Below are 24,904 nucleotides of genomic sequence, written 5' to 3'. Positions count from 1 at the left end.
CCAGGCGAGGACACTCCTTGGGCTGGGGCTAAGATGAGGTGGGAAAATCAGGAGGGCCTTTGGGGGAGTAGGGAGCACTAAGTTCAGTCTTGGAGGGAGGGAATATATTGGTCAGATGGGGATCTTCCACAGACCCTTTCTTGCCCCTTTTCACAGAGGAGCTAGACGAAGGCTTAGGCTAGCAAGGGGCCTGCCTCCGTGTTGCTCAGGGAGTCAGCAGCCTTCCCCGTAAGAGGACACTCTCCTCCCAGCCCTCACCCGAGAGTTTTCCCTTTGGGCTTCACAGGGTATGTCCTCTCCCTCCTCTTCCCCTCAACCTCTGCTCTTCCTCCTGGCTGCCAGGGGGACTGAAGCATGCATCAGGGGGATGGGCAGTGACAATCATAGAAGTGACCAAGAGGGCTGAAGTGAGGTGTTTACTAGCTTTGGAGAGGGGAAGGCAATGGAGACTGTATTACTGGGAGGAGGCAAGACCAGGTAAGTGGAGGTGGAGGCAGGTGGGGAATGAATCAGAAGGGGTGGTGGGTTTGGGGAGGAAGGTGGAAGAATAGCCTGTGTCCAGGTGGGAAGTCATGCTGCCTGGCCGGTAGAAGGCTGAGGCACAAGATGCAGGAGACACAAGATACAGGAGGTAATATTGGCAAGGTTTGGGACTAATGGGGCATGTGGCCTGGGGCACCCAGGCAGTCTTCCCTTGATATAATTGAGTTCCCTCTGTGGATAGAATTGACCCTGGGCTGTTCAGGCTGGCTCTCATGCCGTTTCATCAACAGGTCTCTGTTGGGTAGAAATGGATCCCTGGTGCTTATGAAAAAGGAAGGGACTAGAATTTGGCATATGCTGCCTCCCCGCCTGGTCCATGGCTCCTGATGGAGCAGGCCACAATTATGCAAATAAGATTAAAAGGAAGCAGCAGACAACTTTCTTGTCCTAAATCTTCAGTGGTCTGCCTTGGCTGACCATCTTTAGCCATCCAGCCTACTTCCTGGCAGCTAGATGTGGCCGCGTGACTAGGGCCTGGCCAGTTTAAAATGAAGAGAAGCGTTTTACACCCTGCTTGGGTCATGCCACTTAACAGGAAGGTGTTTGCCCTCCTCTTTCCCTTCCTGCCCTTCCTGCTGGTGGGACAGCTGTGTGTGTGGGAAGCCATCTTTGATCATGCGGCATGGCAGAGCAGGGAGATGGAATGAGCCCAGGCTTTGAAGACTCTGCGGAACAGGGTCTCATACAGCTGGACTTTTATATGAGCAGGTGATACTCCTTTAGTTCAACTGAGCCCCTATTATTTTGGATCTCTGTTATATGCACCTTCACCGGTATCCCAACAAAGATGAGGGTATTTATAATAAGTTATTATCAAAGATGAACGTCGCAGTGTGAACTATGTCATCCCTCACTCACTTGACAACTGTTTTTGTTTTTTTTTTTTAACTGACTCCCTTATGCCAGGCAACAAGCCAGGTGTGGGAGCTAAAATTATCAGACAGACATGGTCCTCTTTCACAGAATTTAGTCTTGGCGTAGAAAGGATATAAGCAATCAGGCGTGATCATGTATGTGTTCAAGAAAGATCTGACTCACGGTGAACATGCGGAATGGGTAAGAAATAACCCTTAGTTTTTAAGTCACTGAGCCTTAAGTTGCTTACTGGGGCATAATTTAGCCTACCCTAGGATGGAGGTCTTTATAGAAATTTTTACAAAAGATGGTGACCAGAATAGAGGAGGCAAAGAAGAAGATGGGGTGAGGTGGAGAAAGAAGAGATAATTTAGGAGATGGAATCAATAGGACTTGAGAAAAATGGAGTAGAAATGAGGAAGAGAGAGGTTGAAGATATTTGGGCTGCTCACTGGGTGCGTGGTGCTACCACCCCCTGAAATAGGTACAATTGGCACATGCCAGTCAGAGGCATGGGGTAACCAAATGTTGATGGGGCCAGGAGAGGGCATTAGGGAGACAGAAGCCCAGAAACCACCAGAGACCTATAACCTAGGGTTGGGAGCTGGTAAGAAAACTGGTAAGAGCTCTGCTAGAAGAGCTAAAATCTTCAGGAGACACCTGCTCTAGGCTGTCTTATGTACACTATTGACCCTGATGCCACTATTGTCCCTGGTTGTGACAAATTTCAGATCTGGCCATATTACTCCTTTGCTCAGATCCCTTCACTGACTCCTCAGGAGTCTCAGGACACATCCAAACTCTTTGACATAACTTGCAAGGTTCTGGGCACCTGCCCACTTCTCTGGCAGGTCCCATGCTTCTTTTCTGGGGTTACCCCTAAAGTATCCTCCACACATCTCCCAGGAGCTGCCCTGATCCTCTACCTAGCCCTTGTCCATCAGGGTTAGTGACCTCTACAGGGAGTCTCCCAGCCCTTCCCACACCAGCGCAGGCATCTGTTGCTACCTTTCTCCCTTACCCCCAACAGAGGTGGCTTTTGCACTGATGAACTTGGTGACAGCCTGTGCCCACCCCAGCACTGACTGAATAAATGAAAAAATGAGTGAATAAAAAATATATTGGGTGAATGGCTGTGAGGCTATAGAGACCTAAAAACAGGGGAACAGGACATGTTTACTGGGAACCGTGATGTACCAGGTACTATATTGGGATTCTGATGAGACAGAGCAAGGAACCCCTTGCTGTGATCAACCTCCCTCCCTTGGACCCTCCCAACCATGCCCCAAGTGACTTGTCCTTGTCTCTCCATCCTCTAGGACCCTCCTGTTTTCCATCTCGGTTGAGGTTTCACTAAACCTCCTTATAAGAAGGGTAGGAGTTGCAGGGTGGCCCAGAGACCACCCACAGGACTATGAGGCTGCCAGGACCCTGGACAGAGGCCCTTCTCTCTTCTGGTCCTTAGTCCTTAGGTTTCAAAAACCTCAGTGGGCTTTATGATGAGACACTCTGGGGGTTGAACTAGTTTGTTCTGCTTTTAGAAGAAAAGCAATGCCCCTTCCTAGGGACACGTCCCCTTCCCAGATGTGTTTCGTGGACAAGGACCTCATTCTCTGGAAGGCTAGCTACTGTCAGGGACAGCCCTGGTTCCCACTCCTCTTGAACAGTTCCTAACTGGGCCTTGGAGAGTGTGGTGGCCCTGCCCAATTCTTGGGGACAGTGCTGACTTAGAACCAGTAGTAAGAGAAGGAGATTTCAATGTGAGGAGAGGGCACCTGGCGCCTCCAGGGATGAGGGAAGAGTCAGCTCCCCACAGTCTGGTGGTGACAATCTAACAGGGGACCTTGTAGCAGGAGCCCCATCTGGAGCTCTCTGGCTGCCTAGGGGGAGTATCCCCAGAATTCACTCAGAGGGGCCAGAAAGGAAGATGGCCAGAAGGGGAGAGTGAGGGCATGGACTCTTGGCCTAGAGGCCTATGGTGGCCTCTGTCCCTGTCCCATCTCCATCAGTGACCAGGACCAGTCTCTACCCATAAGCTGTTGAGCTAGATTAAATGGGGACAATGACAATGTCCGGAGAGGGGAGCCAGGTGCAAAGGGGTGGCTCTCTTCTTTCTCCTGCACCCAGACCCATGTCTGTTGGATAAGGAGGAAGGAGCTGAGTTGAGGAGTCGGGGGAGAGGGCTGCAGGGAGGACCACAGGCGGAGCTACCTGGTCACTGTGTCTCCTCTTTCCTTCCCTAGGCTGTAGCCCTCTTTTCTTGAGCCCTTGGGTAGTAAGATGCTCCCAAAGGACCCGCTGCATTCTGGGCTCCCAATGGTGCCCCTTTCCACGTCTTCTCTGGGTGGCAGCTAGAAGATGGTGGCTGAGAACTGGGGCTCTCCCATGCTGGGCAGGGCACAAGACCCTCTAGGCTGAGTCTGGGCCCTCCTCATAGCCACCCTTACCTTTATCTCTTCTCCAGATTCCCAGACTGCAAGCAGGAACATTCATGGTGAATAGATTGATGAATTCAATCAATCATCAATCAAGACTCAAGCTCCAGTCTATCCATGAATTGACTCCTCCAATGCTATGAAGTGCCTGGTGTATTCCTGGCACCCTCTCAATGCTGGGTAGAGCCATGAACAAAGCAGGGACAGTGTCAGCTCTCATGGAGTGAGAGGTGGAACTCGTGCTTAGCAGATGTTCACATGCATGACGTAAATACGTGATGATAAATCCAGAAACACCATGAAGGAAAAGGAGAGCGTGCTTCAACAGTGGATACTGGATGGCGAGTCTCATCTCGGAGGGATGAGGACAAAGGAGACCCGAGAATGGGACATTTGTGCTGAGATCTAGAAGGAGGAGGCATTAGCCAAGGAAGGGTGGAGCTTCTGGGGAAGAGGGTGTGTTTAGCCACGAGGGCCCCAGGTGAGGGAAGTTTGGGGAGGTGTGAGGAAGCCCTGGAGGTAGGTGTGGGGATCTGGGATGGATGGGAGCTGGAAGGGTGGCTGAGGGAGGCAAGAGTCCCCTAGTTGGCCCCACACCTATGGTCTTCATCCATGCCAGATGGTCAAAACACACCCAAGGGTGCAACAGGCCAGAATGAGCCACCAGGACTAGAGATCCCTGAGCCTGTCCCACTGTCCTCTTAGCCTGGAGCTTGAGCTCATTGGTCTTCTCTGAGGTGGGAGGTGGGGAGGTAGGAACCCTGAGTCCATTGTTATACACAGGCTGATTTTTGGTCCCAGTTCTGAAGCCCAGTTGGGTACCCTGGAGGCCCAGGGAAGGGGAGTGGCTATGGCCCTGAGCATGTTTGTTTGGACTGGACCCATAACAAGAGGGGAGGTATCTTCCAGATATCTTCCTTCAGTATTTATTTGTTTTTATGGGGTACTAGGGATTGAGCTCAGGGGCTCAGAGGCACCTGACCACTGAGCCACATCCCCAGCTCTATTGCTATTGGTATTTTATTTAGAGACAGGGTCTTACTGAATTGCTTAGTGCCTCAATTTTGCTGATGCTGGTTTTGAACTCATGACCCTCCTGCCTCAGCCTCCTGAGCTGCTGGGATCACAGGTGTGCGCCATCGCACCTTGCTTCCCTTCAGTATTTCAATAATTAGGAATATCTGAGCTTGTGGCCCATTTGGGGTCCCCTGGGCCAGGTCATGCTGAGCTGTGAGACTGTGCAAAGACACACCTCCAGGACCTTTGACCCTGTCCAGGGGAGCAGATGGTTGCCAGCACACAAAAGTGAATGAATGGAGTGGTGACATTTCCCGAGCATTCTCTGTGTCCCAAACGTGGTGACAATTGCTGGAGGTGAATAGTTCCAACTATGCCCCACTGACACACACCTCCTGTGTTCCAGGCCTGTGTGTAACCCACTCCCTCGTGTGCTCTGAATTTAGCACATTACACACTTTAGCAAATGGGATGTCAGCAAACGTGATGTGAGCAGAGACTTCACAGGTACCGCAGGCTGAGCCTTGCCTGCTTGGAACTAGCAGCCGCGTAAAGGGTTCTGACCAAGGTGTCCAGTATCAGCTTGCCAAATGTGACATGTGAGTGAGGCCATTTGGACCACCCAAGCCCAGCTGAGCCTCAGAGGACTAAATCTCCATGAGCTTCATGGGCAAGACCAGCAAAAGAACCATCAGCTGAAAACCAGCCCAAATTGTGCAACTGGAGGAAAAAAAAAACAATTGTTTTAAGTGGTTGTTTTTCAGGTGGTTCGTTGTGCCACAGTAGTTGACTGACAAGGCTCCTGATAAACATCTATTACCTCATTTAATGGGCCCAGCAGGCCTGGGAAGAGATTTTTTTTCTGGGAAGAATTGTTCTACCATTTACCTGGGAACTGATCCTGAGAAAATAACTAAACAAGGTCACTAAACAAGTTAGTGGCAACCCAGCTGGATCTGTCTCCATGGCCTACATACAGGTTCCATTCATCACCCCCCAAAATGAGATGACAGTGTTAGTCACTAATATTTGGAAATGAGGGGGCAATTCCATTTATCTTTTGTTGCTTATGTGAACCGTGGTGTTAGCTGAAGTCACCCAGCTGGGTCCCATCCTGCGGGTCACTGCTTGAGACCTGGCTCCAAGGGGAGTCCTTGATTTCGATGCTCTCTGTTCTGTCTTGGTGACCCTTGTTTTCATCTGTCACTGAGCACAGTTCCTGCTTGCTTCTGTCCCCAAAGCCACCACAAGCCGCAGGCGGTTGCTTCTCACAGGATCTTTACTAACGATTTCTGGACTGTGAAGCCTGGTTGAAGTCCGCTCATGACAACTTGGAGTATCGGGTTTCCCGCCCTCAACCAGCAGTTTCTCACCAGCTGTGTCTTCTCCCCTCCCTGTCCAGCTCCTCCAGCTCCTCTCTCAAGGTCACCCTCTGCTGACTCCTCTGAGCAGCACCCCCCACCAGACACCCAGCCCACCCAGGGGTCTTTTGTGTCAGAGGATTCCCTGCTGAGAAGACACTTGTGGTTTTAAGCAGCACAATCTCTCTCCACCCCACCACACACTCATGCAGGCTCAGAGCTCAGAGAAGGGACTTCAGAGAACATCTTTCCCAATCTGTCACGTCACCACTGAAGCCCAGATCCCAAAGAGATGGGGCGATTTCCCTAGTCTTCCAGCTTTGATTGGAGCTAGGAATTAAAAGGCAGAGGTACCCCCAAACACACACTAACTGTGTAAGCAGAGATCCTGTGAATGTCCCAGGGTATATGGGGCACTAAGACAAAGTAACCCGGGGCTCTCTGTCACCAGCTTGGCGTGGACCTTGAGGCGGGCCACGCAAACATGCTGACCTATGCCATTCTCCTCCCGGCCCCACTCCCAGCCTGGCCTCCTCAGTAATGCACACGTGCCCAGCCCATAAATATCTTATTTTGTGTTCCTGCCAGCCCCTGCTAATAGGGCTAATGCTTCCTGAGGAGCAGCCCAAAGCTGCATTAGTCGCAGATGCTTGATTGATTTAAAACAAAGAGCCTGACCACCAAACTCTCTCTATGGTTTCTCTTCCGGCCACTTTGCTTGCAGGGTTATCTCTGAAATGCAATTAAGTGGTTTAAAAGTACATTTTCAGGAAGATGCAGAATTGATGGGGGGAGCTGGCCCCTCTGGGTGCCTCCAGATGATTTCAGTTCCAGAGAAGGGAGCTGGACCTGCCCGGAGCTGTGTCCACACCCAACAAAATTTTGGGTCCCCAAGGCAAAATCTGCCCCAGGAGCCCCTTGAGGGTTGATGGGAGGGACTGCCTGTCAGTGGAACTGTTAACCTTCCTTGGTCCTTTGCTTTTGAAGGCCCAACGCCCTTGGTGTGGCCTCTGGGTGGGGGGTGGGGAGTTGGGGTGGCAGGGTGTTTGCCACTTCCTACCTCAGCAGAGTCCAGGGCTGAGCCTGGTAAGCTTGGTGCTCCTGCTCTCTAGGGCAGCCCAAGAGAACAGGAGTGAGGCGTCCACCTTGGATAGGGCCCTTTCCCCAGAAGCCCTGGTGATATCATCATATATATAACAGCTGTTTTCCTGAACTCCCTGCTGGGCCACCATGCTGGGCTCAGCGCCATATTTCTCTGGCTCCCATGGCTGGGCATCCATCATCTATGGAAGGGCAGCCCCAAACTGGCAGAGTGAGCCATGCCTATGGAAGTAAGGATGAGACAGCTGAAGGGGGCAGCTCGGTTGGCTTCTACAACTGTTTTGTAAGCCTCTTCTGGGTATTGGGTACTGTGTGAGGGGCCAGGGAGGTGACAAGGTGGGCTAGTGTGTCATAGTTGGGCAGGAAAGATGGGCAGCATGTGGGAGAGGGGAGATGTGCTGGGGCTGAGATGGAGAACTGAGGGTATACAGAGCTGCCTTAGCTCATAGGGAGAAAGGTGGAGGGAAAAGTTATAATTACTAGCATTTCTTTTAAGGAAAGGTTTGTATAGTTGAGAGGAACCATACGGGATTGTGAGTGTGGGGTCTGGAGAACCCCAGAGGGTTGAACAGATAATGACAGAGCATTGCTGAAGGTCATCTGCAGGGCCAGGTGGAATGTTGGGCAGGGAACAAGTGCTGACTGTCCCCTCTGTACATTGCTGTCCCTGGCTCTATGACAAAAAAGAAGTTTGAAAATGTCAGATTTTAAGGGACTCCTCGTGTTTAACCCACGTGGGCTGCAATCTCACTCCAATCCTGTTCTGGCAGCATGAGATGGGGTAAGATCTCCTTGTGCTGAGGTGCCCTGCAAAAGTTCAGCCTGGGCACAGTGTTCCAGCTGGTCCTGGAGGATGGATCAGATGTTGATAGTTGGAAGTGAAGAGAAAGAATCTTTAAGTCAAAGGCACAAAGGCAGATGTGAGCATTTGTGGGGTGCGTGTGGGTGACCATTATGTTTTTGTCTGCTGAAGCATCATAGGAAATGAATTAGGAGAGTAGGTTGCAGATGGGTGGCGATGGATTTCCACAGCTTGCTAAGGAGTTTGGGATCTTGCTGGGTAGTGGTGAACTCTAGGGCCAGGGGAGGGGCAGTCAGTATAGGCTCCTGGAAGTTTAACCTAATTGATAATGGAGACATACATAAATGTTTTTGTGACAGTGGCTTCTTTGTGTTTCTGAGGAGACAAATAATATCAGTCTCTATAGAACATGTAGCTCTGAAGCCACAATGGACAAATCCATTGGCCACCAGGTCTGGCGCTCACTTGCCCCAAACACAGCCTCTACTCTTTAGTGTTCTCTGGAAACTTCTAGATGATTACTGCCTTCCCTGATAACAAACAGTACTTCCTTGTGGTGCTCATGTATCCATCCATCCCTCTGTGCTATCATCTACAGACCTTCCAGACCCTACCCTCATTCATCCAAGGTTTTAGCACCCTGGACGACACTCTCCCTCCTGCCTGAAGTGTCATTCTTGATCATGGTGGGAATATCCACATCCCCAAGGATGACCTCAGCTCCCAGGTCTCTCAGCCTCCCAACCTCCCTGTCAGCAAGGATCTTCTTCACTTCTCTCCATCACCTCCCAGCTACACCCAAGACATTGTCCTCACCGCGCCCCCATCCCTGCCAAAGTCACCAAATCAAACCCTCCCGTGTATCTTAATCCAGGGCTCGACAACAACCACTATTTTCGTAAATCATATTTTATTGGCACACATCCTTGCCCTCTGTGACCTGCCTTTAGCCGATTTCTTGCTATGATAACAGATCTAGTAGTTGTGACAGTCTGTGTGGCCCTCAAACGTTTACTACCCAGCCCTTTACAGAAAAGCTTTTCCAACTCTGCCTTCATCCACAATGTCTCTCCTTTCTCTCCTTGTCCTCCAGCAGAGACTCACAACTTCAGTGACTCCATTGTCACCATCCATTTGTCTTCCTGGGTGAACCCAATGGCTCACTTTTTTTTTTTTTTTCTTCCCACTGACAGAGAACAGAGCGCTGCCGGGGAAAGTTATAGAACTTTCATCACAGACCCTGGGTCACTACCTCAGATGGACTCAGCATTCCTGGAAACCCGGGTTCTCAGGTCGGCTCACCCTCACACTCATTATTTCACCCTTTTTTAGGAGCTCCGTGTTTCTGACCTCCTGCACTCCTTTTCCAGTGGACGGCCTGGTTGCTTCCATTAGAGAGTACCTCAGAGAGGACTCACCTAACCTCTTGATGCCAGAGAAGCTGGCATCCCCTCTCTTGCTTTCTGAAAACGATCCCTCTTCTTCTAGCTGATGTTCTGACCCTCCTGCCTACCTAAAAAATTTACCTTCCACACCTTGATTTGGGTTCCCCCTAAAGAAGAACCCGAGACATGGGCTTGAATGAGCACATTCACTTGTTTGGCAACCCCAGCCAGAAAGGAAGGGAGATCAGACAGGGAAGAGATGATGAGTAATTCATGAGCTACATAAAACTAGGGGCAGGTGGGAGTCCAAGTCCTTGGGAGCCCTCTGGAAGGCTGTGTGGGGCCCAACTTAGGATCAGCGTACTGGAGGATGCAGAACTGGAGGCCCTTACCCACCCGCTCTTGCCCCACTAACCTTGAGTGCCATCCCTTAGACACCCTCCCTCCCTCCCCTCTGCAAGTCCTTGTGCACAACACAGAAAAGTGAACAGTCCAAGTGCCAGAGGACTCCCTGTGGGAGGGAAGCACACAGACAGATGGTATCCACTGGTGTTGGGGCTATCATGGGGCTGGGGGCCCCCGTCTCTCTCCAGGGCATTTCACTGGGGGCGTTCCAGGAGTTTTGAAACCCTATCATAGTTCTTTCATTTAAACCCAATGCTTCACCTTCCACACTCCTCTTCCCTTCCATTTTCTTCCTTCATGATCAAACCAATTGGAAGTGAGGCCTACGGTCACCATCCCCATTCCTCCCTCCCACTGGTACCTCAGTCCGTTTCCATCTGGCTTCTCCCCTCCACTGGACAAACTGTTCTCCTGAACTCCACATTGCTCAGGAGAAAGTCCAGGGGACCCTTTCTCAATTCTCAACACACTGACCCTTCAACAGCACTGAACGTGGTTGACCACTTCCACCTCCATCTGTACCATCTACACATATTCCTTTGGAATCCACAACATTTCCTGCTTCTGTGATCTCTCCTACTTTTCTGGGGATGCCTTTTCTGAAAGTTTGGGGCCATTTGGCCTGAGAAGGACATAGGTCCTTCAAAACGTCCTCTCCTCCTAGTACCCATTCAGAAACACAGCATTAAGTTCCATTGCTAAGGGGATGGTACGCCCTGTTTTGTGTAGCATAGATCTTTCCACCTGCCTATTTGAAATTTGCCCTTGGAAATCTGAAAGGCATTTCAGAGCCCAAACTGGACATTTGATTCCCCCATCCCCCACCAAAGCCATAGCTGGACTTTTCTTCTGTCTCAGTGAATTGCATGTTAGTTATCCAGTGGCAAAGGTCAGAGACACCCTTGATACTTTTTTCTCGCTTTCTGAAACTCTGACATCGTCCAATCCACCCCCGAGATTGTAGGATTTGATCTCCTAAATCTTCCTTGTGTTGATGCTAGCTCTCTGTCTCCATCACCCACACACATAAGCCTGAGCTGCTCTTATCTTGGCCTAGATGCTTGCTTCCACTTCTGGGCTAGTGAGCTTGTGTCCTGCCTGGCTCCCTTCCAATTCTCTCTGTGATAGTTTTCACATTGCAATTAGAGGAATGCAAACTGAATTATGTTCCACCTCAGGCTTTATCACTTGTCTTCCTTCTGCTCTCCTTAATATGGGCTTGGAGACCTTAAAGGCCTGGCCTCCACCTTCTCCAGCCCCCTCCTGCCATGCAGCTCTTCCCACTGCAGCCTGTGAGTCTTCATTCTGCATCTGCAGACCACTGGACCTTTGCCCTTGCTGGGTCCTCTGCATGAAATGTTCTTCCTTCTTCTCTTGCCTTGTTAGTCTGACTTCACTGTCTGATCAACCATCACTTCCAGGGAGTCTCACTCCCTGAGATGAACTCTCAAGGCATTACAGAAACCAGCAATTTTATATCTGATTCATGCTTATCCCTACAGTGGACTGTGAGCAAGGCTTGGATCCCCACTGGGCCCTCAGTGACTGACACAGTAGGATCTGGCCACTGTGGTCACTAAGCCAATATCCACTGAACGAATGATTACATGTGAGAGCAATCTAATCCAATCACCTTTGGGATGAGGTCAGTGACCTGAGCAGAAAGTTAGTGATCTTTAATTAAAGAGGCAGATATCAGAATTGAAGGGGTTTTCAAAGTAGACATTGCCAATTGCTTTGTATCTACCCCCAAGATTCCCTCCTATAGAACAGGGTGTCATGTATTTTTTTTTATTCCTTTCCATCATGGAAATATAGCCCATATGAACTTTAAAGTCATTTGATCGGTAGTAAAGGGTCCTTGGGGGACCAAGGTTTTAGCAACATATTGAGCTGTGTTCAAACCCTAGCGTTGCCAGGTATCACGCTTCTTTAAATCTGTTTTATTTTTTAAATTTTTTTTTGTAGTTATAGAAGGACAGAATGCCTTTTTTTTTTTTTTTTTTTTTTTTTNAGCAGGACCCAAGCTCTGACATCTCCTAAATGTTCACTTTTGTCACTTAAGTATGTTTTGGCTTGTACATAAGGGAGGGAGAGGTGCTGAGGATTGAAACCCAGTACCTCACTCATGCTAGGCAAGCACTCTGCCACTGAGCTACAGCCCTTGAATCTGTTTTATACCATGCTAATTAGAGATCCTAATATCTGTGCTATGTGGTTGGTAGGAGGCAAAAGGCAGGCATCTAATGACGCTTGAGGGAGGCCGTGTAGGGCTGCCTTTCCCTTCCCAACTCAAAGTCAGCAGGAAGAAAGTCCTTTTTCAGTGCCCTAAGGCCCGGTTTTCATTCTCTTTGCTATTCCTTGAACAAGGTTGTTGAAGACCCGGACAGCTTTATTTCACCTTTCCCTCCCTCCTGCCTCCCAGGTCCGATGCTGACCTGCCTGCTCTTCTGTAGGGATTCCAGAGGAGAAGGTTGAAAGATGAGGGCTGTTTCACCGTCAGAGGCTTTTTGCTAACCATACAATTGGGTTTTCAGTCGAGTGATTCATGGACATGCATTTACAGCTGAAGTTGTAGATCTGTTTTTAGAAATTATTAGCAGGCATTAAACAAAAACAGGCTTTATTAATAATTCACCAGAAAAAGATATGGTACAATATCCCGCAATCATAATCTTTAATGCCGGAATAAGTATTCCATTTGTCCCCCACCCACCCCCTTCCTTCCTTCAACCTAACAAAGACGCAGATCCCCTGTAAACTGTAAGAAATGTAGAGCTAAGTGGGCATATTTATCAGCTGAGCAGGGAATTATTCCATTTCTAGAGGCCCAAGAATGCAGGACAAATTTTTGCTGCCTACATTTAGAGATAAAAATGGGACTATTTGAAGTAAAAAATAGAGCGTGGGGTTGACGTTATGAAGAAATGTCTCTGATCTCCAGGTATCTGCTTTGCTTTGGTTTCAAGGCCTCATAAACTCATGGGTGTATCAGACTCTGCTGGCACCCACCATACCCTGCAGGCCCACCCTGGAGGTTACTGCAGACAGTTTCTGCTCTCTGACTCTTCCTGCCTGAAAGGTTTCATAAGAGAAAGAGCATGATTGGGAAGTACCAGGAATAGGACACTCCCATCTATGGCCTCTCAACCAACCTGGGAAGGGAGTGGTTAGATTAATCTCCCAGCTTCCCCATCTCTCTCTGGGATACACCTGGAAGGAACTTGCTCACAAATTCGTCCCTTGGGGGTCTTCCTCTTTGTTATCCCTTGATTCCCCCAAAATAAACCAACTGCACCCAAACCCTTATCTCAGGATTTTCTGGAACAATGAGAGAAGCCAAGAAAGGAGGAAATCTAATGAAAGAATGCTAAGAAGCAGTTTCTCTTGATGAGCACCCAGGACCCCATCTCCCTGGGACCTTAGGCCATAGTGGGGGGAAGCTGCCTTAGAATTTTCCCCCTGAGGAGAGCGAGGCTGGAACCTTTGTCTACCAGCTCCTGGCTCTAACTGGTTGGTGGTTGACCTCAGGGCCATTCAGCCTCCTCCCTCCCCCACAGACATCCAATGATCTGACCAAACTCCTTGTGCCTGAAGAAGTCCTTAGACAGACAGAAAAGGCAGTGCCATTGGTAGGAAGGTACATGAGCTAGAGACTGTTGCAACTGCTGAGAATTCATGTAGTTGAAAATAGGCAGAGGGTCATGGATAGCACCAGCCACAGGTGCCTGGTCCAATCAGTATGGACTAAGAGGTGGAGGGAGCCAGGCATGAGAAGCAGAGTAGAAGCGCAGTGCAGAATGTGGCCACCTATCCATCCATAAGAAACTTGTTAAGGCGGCATCCTCTGCAGAGACAGGTATGAGCATAACTGAACCTTGGTTGCCAGTCCTAATACAAACAAATCTCCAGGTCATGGAACATGAGATGGAAGCATAGAGCAGCCTGGAGCAACCAGGGGAGGTGCAGAGGTTGACTGTGAGATGGCTTTCTGCGGCTGGTGCTCCCTGAACATTTGTAAAGCAGACAGGCTTTCTCTGTTGCTCTCCCGCTCCTTCTTGGGATGCGTCTCAGCAGTAACAGGTCTTCTTTCTGCAGCCGCCCAGCACTTCTGCATGGCCTCAGCAGTCCAGAGCCTTGATTCTCAGAGCCTTGCCAAGTCCCATTTCACGGTAATCTCTCCCCAAATAGATATGTCCCCGACTTCAAAATTCACATCTCTTCCCCAAGACCTGGCATCAAGAGAAAGATTGTTGGTTGCAGGCAGTGAGCTAGGTCATGAATACATACTGAATTGTGAAAGGCTGGTGACCTCCAAGCTCTCCTTGGCTATTTGTAGTTTAGAAGGGGTGATTGTGCACTCAAAGGAGATAAAATAGCTTGCAAACAACTATTACAGTAAAATACATAAACAAATAAAAAAAACACACAAAAAAAGTCCTTAAAGCCACAGCAGAGAGGTCTGTGAGCTTGGAAACAAGGCTCTGTGCATTCAAGCTTAATGGTTTCTCTCCTGATAAAACACTCTTATCGTTGGTGCAAACTCTGGCAAGTTACATAACTTCTCTATGCCTCAGTTTTCTCATCTGCAGGGTTGTGCTGAGGATTAAGTGGCTTAATATGACCAAAAGTTTAGAACTGCACGTTGGGCACAGGTCAGCTCAGTAACTATAAGTCATTACTCCTCTTTGGTCTTCCAAGATACAGTGAATCTTCTGACTTCAGACAGGTGCATAACACATTTCAATGATAAACCCAACAGGCAGTATTTCAGGGGAGATCTATTCTAGTCCTGAGAGTTCTGGGCAGTGCTCTGGGGCATCAGATTTCACTGTGTCTCTGAGTTACCCCAGGAAGCAGACCTTGGAGATACCATCTTCATGAACACGGCAGAACAGTGACCATCTTCTGTTTCCCTATTCCATGGGCAGTCGAAGAGGGACGCAGAGATCCCTAGTCCAGCCTACCTCCCAGGTGACATTCTCAAAATCCATCCAATTCTTGGATCTTAGATTCATGTGAGAAAATACTAAACAAAACCTGACCAGATGGAGTCAGACATAGCAGGAGGCCCAGTTTTTACCCTTCCTGGCGTAGCCCTCTATACATCTGTCTATGTGACAGGTGACAATCTCTTTAAGGTAATCTTTCTTCTCTTTACTTTTCTCCTCCCCATTCTATTCTCTGCCCGGCACCTCTGCCCCCACTATACTTCAAATCATTTTTTTTTTTTTTTTTGCACAGGCTCCCAAGAAGGTAACAGAGGGGACAAGGTAGAGGCAAATCTGGCACTTTAATTGCACATTCCAGCCCATTATTTAGCAATTATACTTGAAGTTTCCAAGTATTTCAAAGATGAATCACAATGTAATTTACAGTTTTCTTTTTGAGGGGGCGGAGGGTAGGAGAAGTCAGTCTCCTACTCAAAGACAGAAAACCTCAGGCAATTATGTTGGATTTTAAGATTGCTGCTATGTACTTAACCACTTGATACTTGCCATGAGTTTATGGTCCTTCATGTACAATGATCAACCAGACCTAGATGTGAGAATGGGCTGCCCCAGGTTTCCAGGTCACCCCAGGGACAGAGCCGACTGCTTGTTCTGAAGGATAGCACAGGAGGGCTGCAATAGGTCTCAGGTTCCCTAGGCCTTGCATGGAAGAAAAGGAGGAGAAAAACTGTACCGCTAATTTGTAATTGTTCCTTACAAAGGCTGAAGTTATAGTACAAGGCTTGCAATTCCATGGCCTAAATAGTTTAGTAGTTATAAAGTTCCCAGTCAGAGGCACTGACATGTGTGCATCTTGTGGGATGGAGAGATATGAGTTATGATAATTCCACCCAGAAAGAGAAGTCTGGTTCCCAGAAAGGTGAGACGCAGCCCAGGCAGGACAAAAGTACCCAGAGTTAGAAATGGCTAGTCGCCTTGGTGTCAAGTGGACTTGGCTGGGCTCCCAGGAGCTAGACTCCGAGTTGGAGATCAGCTCGTGGAAAACTTACTGAGTGTTTATTAGGATCAGCCTTGGTGATGAGAAGTGGGAGGGAAGCAGCAGTGAGCAGGGGGAGGGGCTGGGCTGCGAAGCAGCTGCCACGGAGACCTCAGCCCATCCGGCTTGTGAGCCTTGGGGTTGTCTCAGGGGAAGCAAGAGACCCCAGGAGTGAGGCAATGCATTTGATGAAGCTTTCCTTCTGGCCAGGGTCCCAGTCCTGCAGGGTGGTCTGGGCAATGCCCCATAGCACCCTCTACAGGTGATTCAAGCTAAATCACACCCCTCTGAATTCATAGGCCACGTCCTTAACCCACTATGTGACTGACTATGATTGGAATAGGGCTTTTAGTGGGTGATTAGGGTTAAATGAGGTCCTCAGGGACCCCCTGATCTGATAGGATTGGTGTCTCTATTAGAAGAGGAGGAGAAAAGAGAAATCTTTCTGCATACGGATGCAGAGGAAAGGCCATCTAGGTCACAGGGAGAAGGTAGCTGTCATCAAGCCAGGAAGAGAGGCCTCATCATAAACCAATAAACCCAACAACTTCCTCTTGGACTCTAGAACTGTGAGAAAATACATTTCTGTTGTTTAAGCCACCTAGTCTGTAGCATTTTGTTATGGCAGCCTCAGGACTGAGACAACAAGTGTATTAGTACTCCCCAGCCCCCCCATTGCCCTCCCCCAGGGGATTACATTCCACCCTTTTGGAGTCAACATGACCACATAATTTGATTTGATCTATGAAACATGAAGCAGAAGGGACATCTGTGGATCATGGTTACAAAGCAACATTTATTAGTCAGAACATTTCATACGCTGACTGGGGACCATGCCAGAAAGATTCATCTCTTATTTCAGTAAAATAGCTCAGGCCAATTCCAGGCCTGCCGAGGCTAATCTGTACAGCACAAGGAGCTTCAAGTTCATAAAGAAGGACGTTAAGGGGATGGAGAGATGGGAGTTATGATCATGAGAGATGAGTTAAAATAATCTGAAAATGAAGAATAGTCAGATTGCACTCACCTTGTTGATGGTCAAACACACTTCAAGGCTCCTATTGTCAGAACAGTATGGCAATAGGAAAGGAATGCTAGAACAGAATAAACGGGCTAGAAATATACCCCAGTATGTATTGGAACTTAATATACAAAGCAGGTGATAGCTGGATTGAATGAGAAAATTGTGCTTTATTGGATAAATTAAAATGACATCATTGGTCTGAAGTGCTGAGAGCCTGGGCCCCTAACAAAGCCACGGCTCATTTCCAGCTTTGGGCTTAGTCAAGCAATTGAGGATATTTGAGCGGGCCCAAGCAATAGTCAGAGGAGTTTTCAAGCAGTAAACACTTTTCAACCAACCGTCCCAGACCACCTTGCCTGGTGCATGACCACAGGTCTCCTTCCCTCCTGGGAGTCACAGCAGAAGGCCTTTTTCCTCTGATGGAGTTATGATGGGATGCCCAGTTGACCGAGTTGTGTCAAGTCCCCATGTTTTATGTATCCTTGCTATGGTGTGAATCTTGAATGTTCCCCACAGGCCCACATGTTAAAGGTCCCCTGGGTGGTGCTATTGGGAGGTGATGGAATCTTTGAGAGATGGGTCCAAGTGCGGGGGCAGGGGTCTTTAGATCATGGGGGAATGTCCTCAAAGGGGATACTGGAACCCCAGTCCCTTCTTCATTATCTTTTGCTTTCTAGCCATGAGGTAAGTCGTTTTGTTCCTCCACATATTCCTGCCACAATTGACTCCCTTACCGTAGGCCCAAAAGCAATGGGGCCAGCCAATCATGAATTAGGACCTCTAAAGCTATGAACCAAAACAAGATTTTTGTCTTTATAAGGTGATTTTTCTCGGGTATTTTATTATAGTGACTGAAAGTTGCCTAGCACAATCCCTCACCAGGATCCAGTGAGGTTGGTGCTATCCCTGTTCTCAGATGAGAAAATTGAGTCTTATTCAACACTGAACTGTGTGCTATCTTCAGACTCAGGGAACCAGAGAAATCAGTAGAGGAGTGAGAGGTAGTACATTCATGTTGTTCATTCTAGAAGCAGTAGGAATAATCAAAATTCCCTTTATCAGCCCGCTTCCTACCAGCAGGCTCACAGAAATTGGGTTGACTTGCACTACCATTACACATTTGATTTATACATTTAAAAAATCATGACACAATCCCTTAGGTGCTGGGTATTTACAAAAGAATGAATTAATTTGATTTGGTAAAGTTACTGTACTGTTAAAAAATCAACCAAGTGTCTATGTAAGATGATGGGCACTTTTCATGAGCTTGACAATTGTCTCCTAATAACACTCAGTCCCATTTTGCACAACAATGTACATATCTAATTCCCTAATTAGTGATTGGGAATTTAATTTACCAACTTAAAATTTTTTTTTTAAACAGTTCCACAGTGAACATCTTTGTGCATATGGCCCTTTAAGGTATTTTGGAAATTTCCTTAGGAGACATTCCCAGGGGTGGATTTAATGGATCCAGGGTTTATTTTTTTTGTTGTTGTTTGTTTGATAAAACATGGAATGTTTCACGAATTTGTGTGTCATCTTTGCACAGGGGCCATGCTCATCTCTGTGTTGTTCCAATTGAAATGCTGTTGGTTGATATTCCAAACTACTTTCCAAAAAGAATTCACCCTGTGTGTGGGTACCAGATGTGCCTTCTAGGAAAAATTCCCTGGGAGAAATCTTCCATCTCTGCAAAGAAAGAGTGCTTCCTGCCTCCTAGCTAGTCTGGGACTCCCAGGAAACAGGCACTGAAGAGAGAGAGGAAAAGAGCCCCTTCCTCCTGAGATGGACAGGTGCTGCCCACCAGGCTTTGGCTCGCAGGTAGGTCTTGATGCTCTTCTCTCAATATGAAGACTTCCATGGACCATCAACAGCAAACAAGCCCACTCTGTAAGAATGATGGATCAAAAATGAAAACAAGACCACACCCCCTAATCATGTTGGGACACGGGCCAGATATGAGCATTGTTCAAACCACAAAATGACGGAACCTCCCCATCTGGGCTGATGTGAGTAAGGACAGCTTCCTTTCCAGTTACACCGGAAGCCTGGCTGTAGTTTGCTCTCCCTGTCGATAGGTTTTAAAATACCTTCTCCCAACAGAGTGGAATCCCCAGCAAAGACTGGATTTCTTCCAACCCTCCCTCAAATGTGCAGAGACCAGGTGTGCAGGGTTGCATTCCATCATGCACCAGGTGTCAAGGCCTCCCACACCCAGGTTCCCCCATGAGCAACTGGTTAGCCTTGTGCTAAGAAATGAAAAAAAAAAAAACCACCCAGATTTTTCTGGGTAGAAAAGGTCACTTGTTGAGATGTTTGTAGGTGGACTTATTTCCTAAGCAGAGCTGACCAAGGATCAGGTTGGCGTTGGCCATCAGATGGAAGGACTCTGCAGCTATAGGAAGGAAGGGTGGTGGTGAGAGGAGTGGGGTACCAGGCTCACAGTGGGGGAGGGAGGAGAGCTTGGGCTTTTCCCGTTCTGCCTTCCCATGGCAGAAGCTGTGCTTTTCTTCCCCATCACTCCTCCAGGTAAATAGGATGTCACCGAACAGGGTCTGTGAGTGTTCTTGAAAATAGAGGGGTGGCCATGGGGCAAGTCAGATAGGAACAACAAAGTCAGGGGGTTCTGCCAGATGTCAGTTCCACTGTCCGCCACTGGGGGCACCCTAGAGGCCCAGGAAAGACCAGCCAGCACTGATCCTCAGTATCATTCAGGCAGGATGTGCTCCCTGGTTAGATGGCAAGCTCTGCCTCAACTCCCAGAGGACTATTAGGTCATCACCCCCATTGGGGGACAGCCTGTGCTGGGTGCTGCCTCCACTGCTGTCAGTCATAACTATTTATATTTGGGTCTGGATCCCCCATCTGAGGTCCATGACCTCTCTCTTTTACTGCTTTCCCTCTGCCTCTCTTAACCACTCCTTGCCTGAGGATACTTTCTGAATTTCAGGGGCAGGAAAACTTGCCTGTTTTCCTCATGTATCTCTCAAATCTGTACTCTATGTTCTGAATCCTTTATTTCAACAAATAATATTAATGAATAATAATAATAGAAAAAAACAATTTAAATAAAATGTAAAACCATTAGTAACCATTTTCTGTTACTATAACAAAATACCTAAAGCTAGGTAACTTTATAAAGAAAAGATGTTGATTTAGGTCATGGTTCTGGTGCTTCAAGAACATAACACTGGCACAAGCTCAGCTCTGGCAAAGTCCTCATAGCAGACAGAATCACTGTGACAAGAGTATGTGCAAAAGAGAGAGAGATCATATTACCAAATGGGAAGCCAAAGAGGCAGGAGAATGACCAGACTTGTTCTTTTAGAATAACCCTCATATAAAAACTCAGGGGTCCCTTAATCCTTGTGAAGACACACCCCCAAAGACCTAAGAACTTTCTACTAGGCTCCCCCTCTTAAAAGGTCCTACCACCTCTTAACATCACCACACTGGGAAACAAGCTTCTAACACATGAACCCTTGGGGGATAAATTCCATCCAAATCATAGCAGCCAGCTGATCCCCAGTGACCAACAAAATATGCAGGTGGTGGAATATGGTCTGCAGGTCACCACCGAGTTTTTGGGTATTCCATATGGCCGGTCATGTCAGGCTGGATTCTCAGAAGGACATTTTAAGATGAGAATTCATGTGAGGGGTTCATCAGGAATATTGACAGGAGAGTGAGGAAATGGGATGAGAAGGGAAGACCAAGCAAGGGTAGGTAAAATCAGAGGCCTGCAGCTTGGCTTTAAACCTGGTACAGGTTATACCTCAGACTATCCCGATTGTGGGGCAAGGCAGCTGCAATGATTTTACTGCCATACTTAATAGACATTGACTTAGGCTCTCTCCCCACTTCCTGCCCCCGTGCACTAAGACAAAGGGGGCTCCTGATGCCCCTGAGGGTGACCTTCTGGGAAGGACTAGCAGGTACTAGCTGCTAGCACATGGAAGACATCCAATGACATATCTCCCAACAGAATCTGCTACTCCTGCAAAAATCTCTAGAATGAGTGATAGCAATCATTTGGAAAACACACACACACACACACACACACACACATCTTGAAAAGATCTTGCATTTCCTTTAATCAATTATAGAAAGATTCCATGGGGCAGGATATACTAGTAACTAATAACCAGGTCCCTCACTGCCAATTTTTGCAATTAGAAGCAACATTCACCTAGAGAAGTACTAATGACTTCCCTTGGGATTGATCCAACAGCAGATATGCCCCTGAAGCCCAAAACAAATGGTATTGCCTGGAAATCCAAGCTAAAAGACACAAAGACTATCGCAGGCTGAAGGAGACTAAAGACAAGATGTAAACTAGGAGAGTGTTCTGTCTTCTGTTGCAAGAAGGAAGACAAACTCCTAGACAATGTTTATAGAACAAGGGCAGTTGTGTGAGAATCTCTTTCCAATTCCCTGCTGACACGCCAGATTCCATGAGAGTTAGGATGTGAATATGCCCACCACTGTTTCTCTGCAGGGCATGCAGGGGTCTTCTGCCATCTTGTGATCAGAGAATTTGGGATGTCCCTTCAGGAAGTATAATGGCTTTTTTAGTGGTCAACCAAATAGACAGGATTGGACCCTCCTTTATTTATTTATTTATTTATTTGGAGAGGGGCATTATTCACTCTAGCTTGACTCTTGCATTCTGAAAGCCCTATTGCCTGGGTTTCAAGTTGTCAATAAGTGGTCCCAGAATGTTTTTGAGATAGACCCAGTAATGAACTTAACATTCTTCGGTTCAATTCCACAAACATTTAGTGAGGCCTACTATGTGCCTGATATTGCTATAGGTCTTGGGGGGCATAACATTAACGTGCATCCAATACTACCCTTAGGAAATTCTGAATTCTAGAAGCCTATGAAACAAAAACAAAAGCAGAACTTAGTGGTCAGTTAATTACGCTCTACGTTCTGAATAGGAGTTATTGGTGGTCGGGTAGTTGTGCTCTGTGTGCGCTACAGCAATTAGTTGACCAAGGCTGAGCTGGAAGAGAGGCAGAGAGGTTTTAAATGTCTGTGTATGCCATAAGGAGTCATAATGAGAACAAGCACCTTTGCAAAAAGGCTGTAAAACCAGAATTCAAGGGAAGCCCCTTAGGCCAGAGAGAAGGCGAGGAGAATCTTATTGAGCTCAAAGAACAAGAAACAATCTTGAAAACCTTGTGTGCCTGAGATCAGAAGCACTTTGAGGAATTAACTGACAGATATACACCACAATGTTATTAATGGTTTTCTCTAGGGGATGAGATTTTGATTGAGTTTAGTTTCTTTTTTTTTTCTCTTTTCCATCCTTTCTTAGTTCCTCCCTCCCTCGCTTGCTCTGTTCTTTCTTTCCTTTTATTTATTTTAGTTAAGAAGTTTTCCAGCTTTATTGGGGTGTAATTTCAAGTTGATACAAAGACAAGGTGACTCTCCCAGGGGTCCCTAATTCTCTCTGCCTCTCCTGCATCCTCACAACAATTGGCTCTGTTCCCTTCGGTGGCCATCAGTGCAGGGGAACGTGGAGAGTCATAAAACTCTTTTCTTTATAAAGATGACTGCTTTGCATCAAGAATGAAACAATTAGGAAATCAAGAGGTTGTCCTGACCAAGTATTGACATGACTTTTTGTTTTTATCCTTTTTATTTTAAGAAACTTTTCCTCCAATATAGTGTCAACAACCAGCATAAAGCAACTGTAGCCACAGTGTTTTATTACAATTCTATATCATTGAGAGTAGCCTCCAAGGCATAGTGGCAATGACATTGACAACTCTTCTGTGTGATATAGTCATTCCCCAAGAAACAAAAGAGCAAAAACAAAATTTTCTATGTTTGCTTAAAAACAAAACACAAATAAAAAACTGGTTGAAATACCAATCTTTGCATTGAAACAGACTAGAAAATACTAGAGTGCAATACACACAGCAAGGGTGAACATTGTCTCAGGGGAGTTGCATGTGGTGGGATGGCATGAACGTGTATTTCCCATGAGCTGTGGTTACAGCATTTGGAATGCATGCACTAGATAATTATTTTGTGCTGTGATTAGGTCATGTTGCCCGGAGCGCATGTGTGAGCCTGGAGAGACTGGATGAGAATGGCCATCCCTGGTAGGATGCTTCAAGGGGATATGGTGGAGAGGTATGTGGATTGAGTGGCCTCTGATGCCACTTCTGAATTTGGAATTTTGACTCTAGGATGCAACAGGGTAAGCAACAGGTTGGTCAATAGGATGTGGCTGCCCACGTTTTAAAAAGTAAGTTATGCAAATAATTGATCAAAATCGTGGTCCCATAATAGGCCCTTCCAATGATTCAGGATTTTTTCTCCCAAGTGTCTGGAGGCCACCACAGGGATATTAATGTATCTTTCCAAGGGTCAGTCTCATTCAGCTTCTCCAGCCATGTCGATAATTTGTGGGCTTCTTTGTTGGCAGGATGTGAAGCCCTGGCGTTGGCAGGATGGTGCACTTCAATGTCACTCAGCCCACACCTGCTAGCAGCTGGGTGTAGTGGCCAGAGAGCAGTGCACCGTCTATATTACAGTCTGCAGGAATGGGTGCAATTCCAGCTGCCTTTGAGGAAACCCTGTGGACTTCCAGGGTCAGGAGGGAAGCATCTCTGTCTTCCTCAGTCCTTCAATCTGCCACTCTCAGGAAATGACACTTCCATCCATGATCTGGGGACCATCTCTTAGCCCTTCCCTCCCCACAGTCCCTCCATGGCCAAGTCTTGCCTGCTGTACTCAAACGAAACCCCCATTCATCTATTTCTTTCCTTTTCCACCTTGGGCAAAACCACCATCATTTCTTGCCTAGATGACCGAAGCCACTTCCAACTGACCTCCTACTTCTGGCCAGTTCCTCAACAACCCTGTATGCATCCTGAGGCCTGAGCTGTCTTTTTAAAAGGCAAATCAAAACACGAAACTCCCCTGCCAAACTCCATCACAAAGAATCCTAGTCTCAAGCTAATGCCAGGACTGGCAGATAATTCAATTGTGTTCTAAATCAAAGCTTGCTTTTTCTTGACAGGCTCATTCTGAATTAATAGGATTTTTTCTCCCTCCTCTTATCTCCTTTGTGTCTCTATCTCTTCTTCCCTCATCTCCTCTTCTCTCTTTCCTCTCTCTCCTTACCTCCCACTCTCACTCATTCATCCATCTCTGAACCTGCTCACTCAGTCTTGCTGTCATTTTCAATCCTGAACATAGTCCTTCCTTTCCTGTCTTGAGACCTGACTAGAATGGGACAGGAAATGCACTTGGAAGGAGGCTCCCAAATCCATTCCTCATAGTGGCTGTGAGTTTCCCCCACGGCGACAGTGAATAGATTCCCAGTGACCCTGTCTCGAGCCTTTGACTCTTTGGAGTGGTGGCCTACTTCACAGGCAGCTCTCACCTGGAGAAATGAGATTCATGAACCAGGCAACAAAGACCCCAACCCTCAAAACCTACCCTCAAAGATCCCAGCCTCTGTGTTGGTCAGTTATATCCATGGGGAGGCCCAGACCAGTCAAATCGATGAATCGTGAAGTGCTGTTACTCTCTCTGAGGCTCCATTTATGCATCTAGCCCTGGGATTCAGAAAAGAGAAAATCTTCTGGAATCGATACTGCTATCATTTCACAAAATAACCGTACCGGATACCGAAAACGAATCCATAAATCAACGCTGGGCTTCACTAGCTTTCAACAGCTTTCCTTTGAGAACTAGTTTCAGGGAATCCGAGGCTCCAGAATGGTCCCATGGTTATTTTCCCACCTGGGAAGGCAGGTGGCCTGGCGTACCATGAGGAGCAGAGACATATCTGTGATCTTTGGGATACTGGAAGGGCAGCAGGACTGAAATGAAGCAAAACTTTGGAATCTCCAAATCCCAACAAGCAGAAGCTACTGCAGAAGAAAGGTTCTGGCCTCTCGAGCGACCCCAGCCCACTCATATGCCCTGACTTCCCTCTTTCTGGTTTGGCCTTTCTTGGT

General features: G+C 47.5%; 1 pseudogene; it reads right to left on the bottom strand.

Moving 5' to 3' along the window:
• Positions 1 to 18,423: 18,423 nt before the first annotated feature.
• LOC125613842 lies at positions 18,424 to 18,524 on the bottom strand (annotated as a pseudogene).
• Between the last annotated feature and the right edge of the window lie 6,380 nt (positions 18,525 to 24,904).

This window comes from Marmota marmota, unplaced genomic scaffold, assembly GCF_001458135.2.
Source record: "Marmota marmota marmota unplaced genomic scaffold, marMar, whole genome shotgun sequence".
Lineage (NCBI taxonomy): Eukaryota > Metazoa > Chordata > Mammalia > Rodentia > Sciuridae > Marmota > Marmota marmota.
This window is presented reverse-complemented; position numbering and strand designations above follow the sequence as displayed.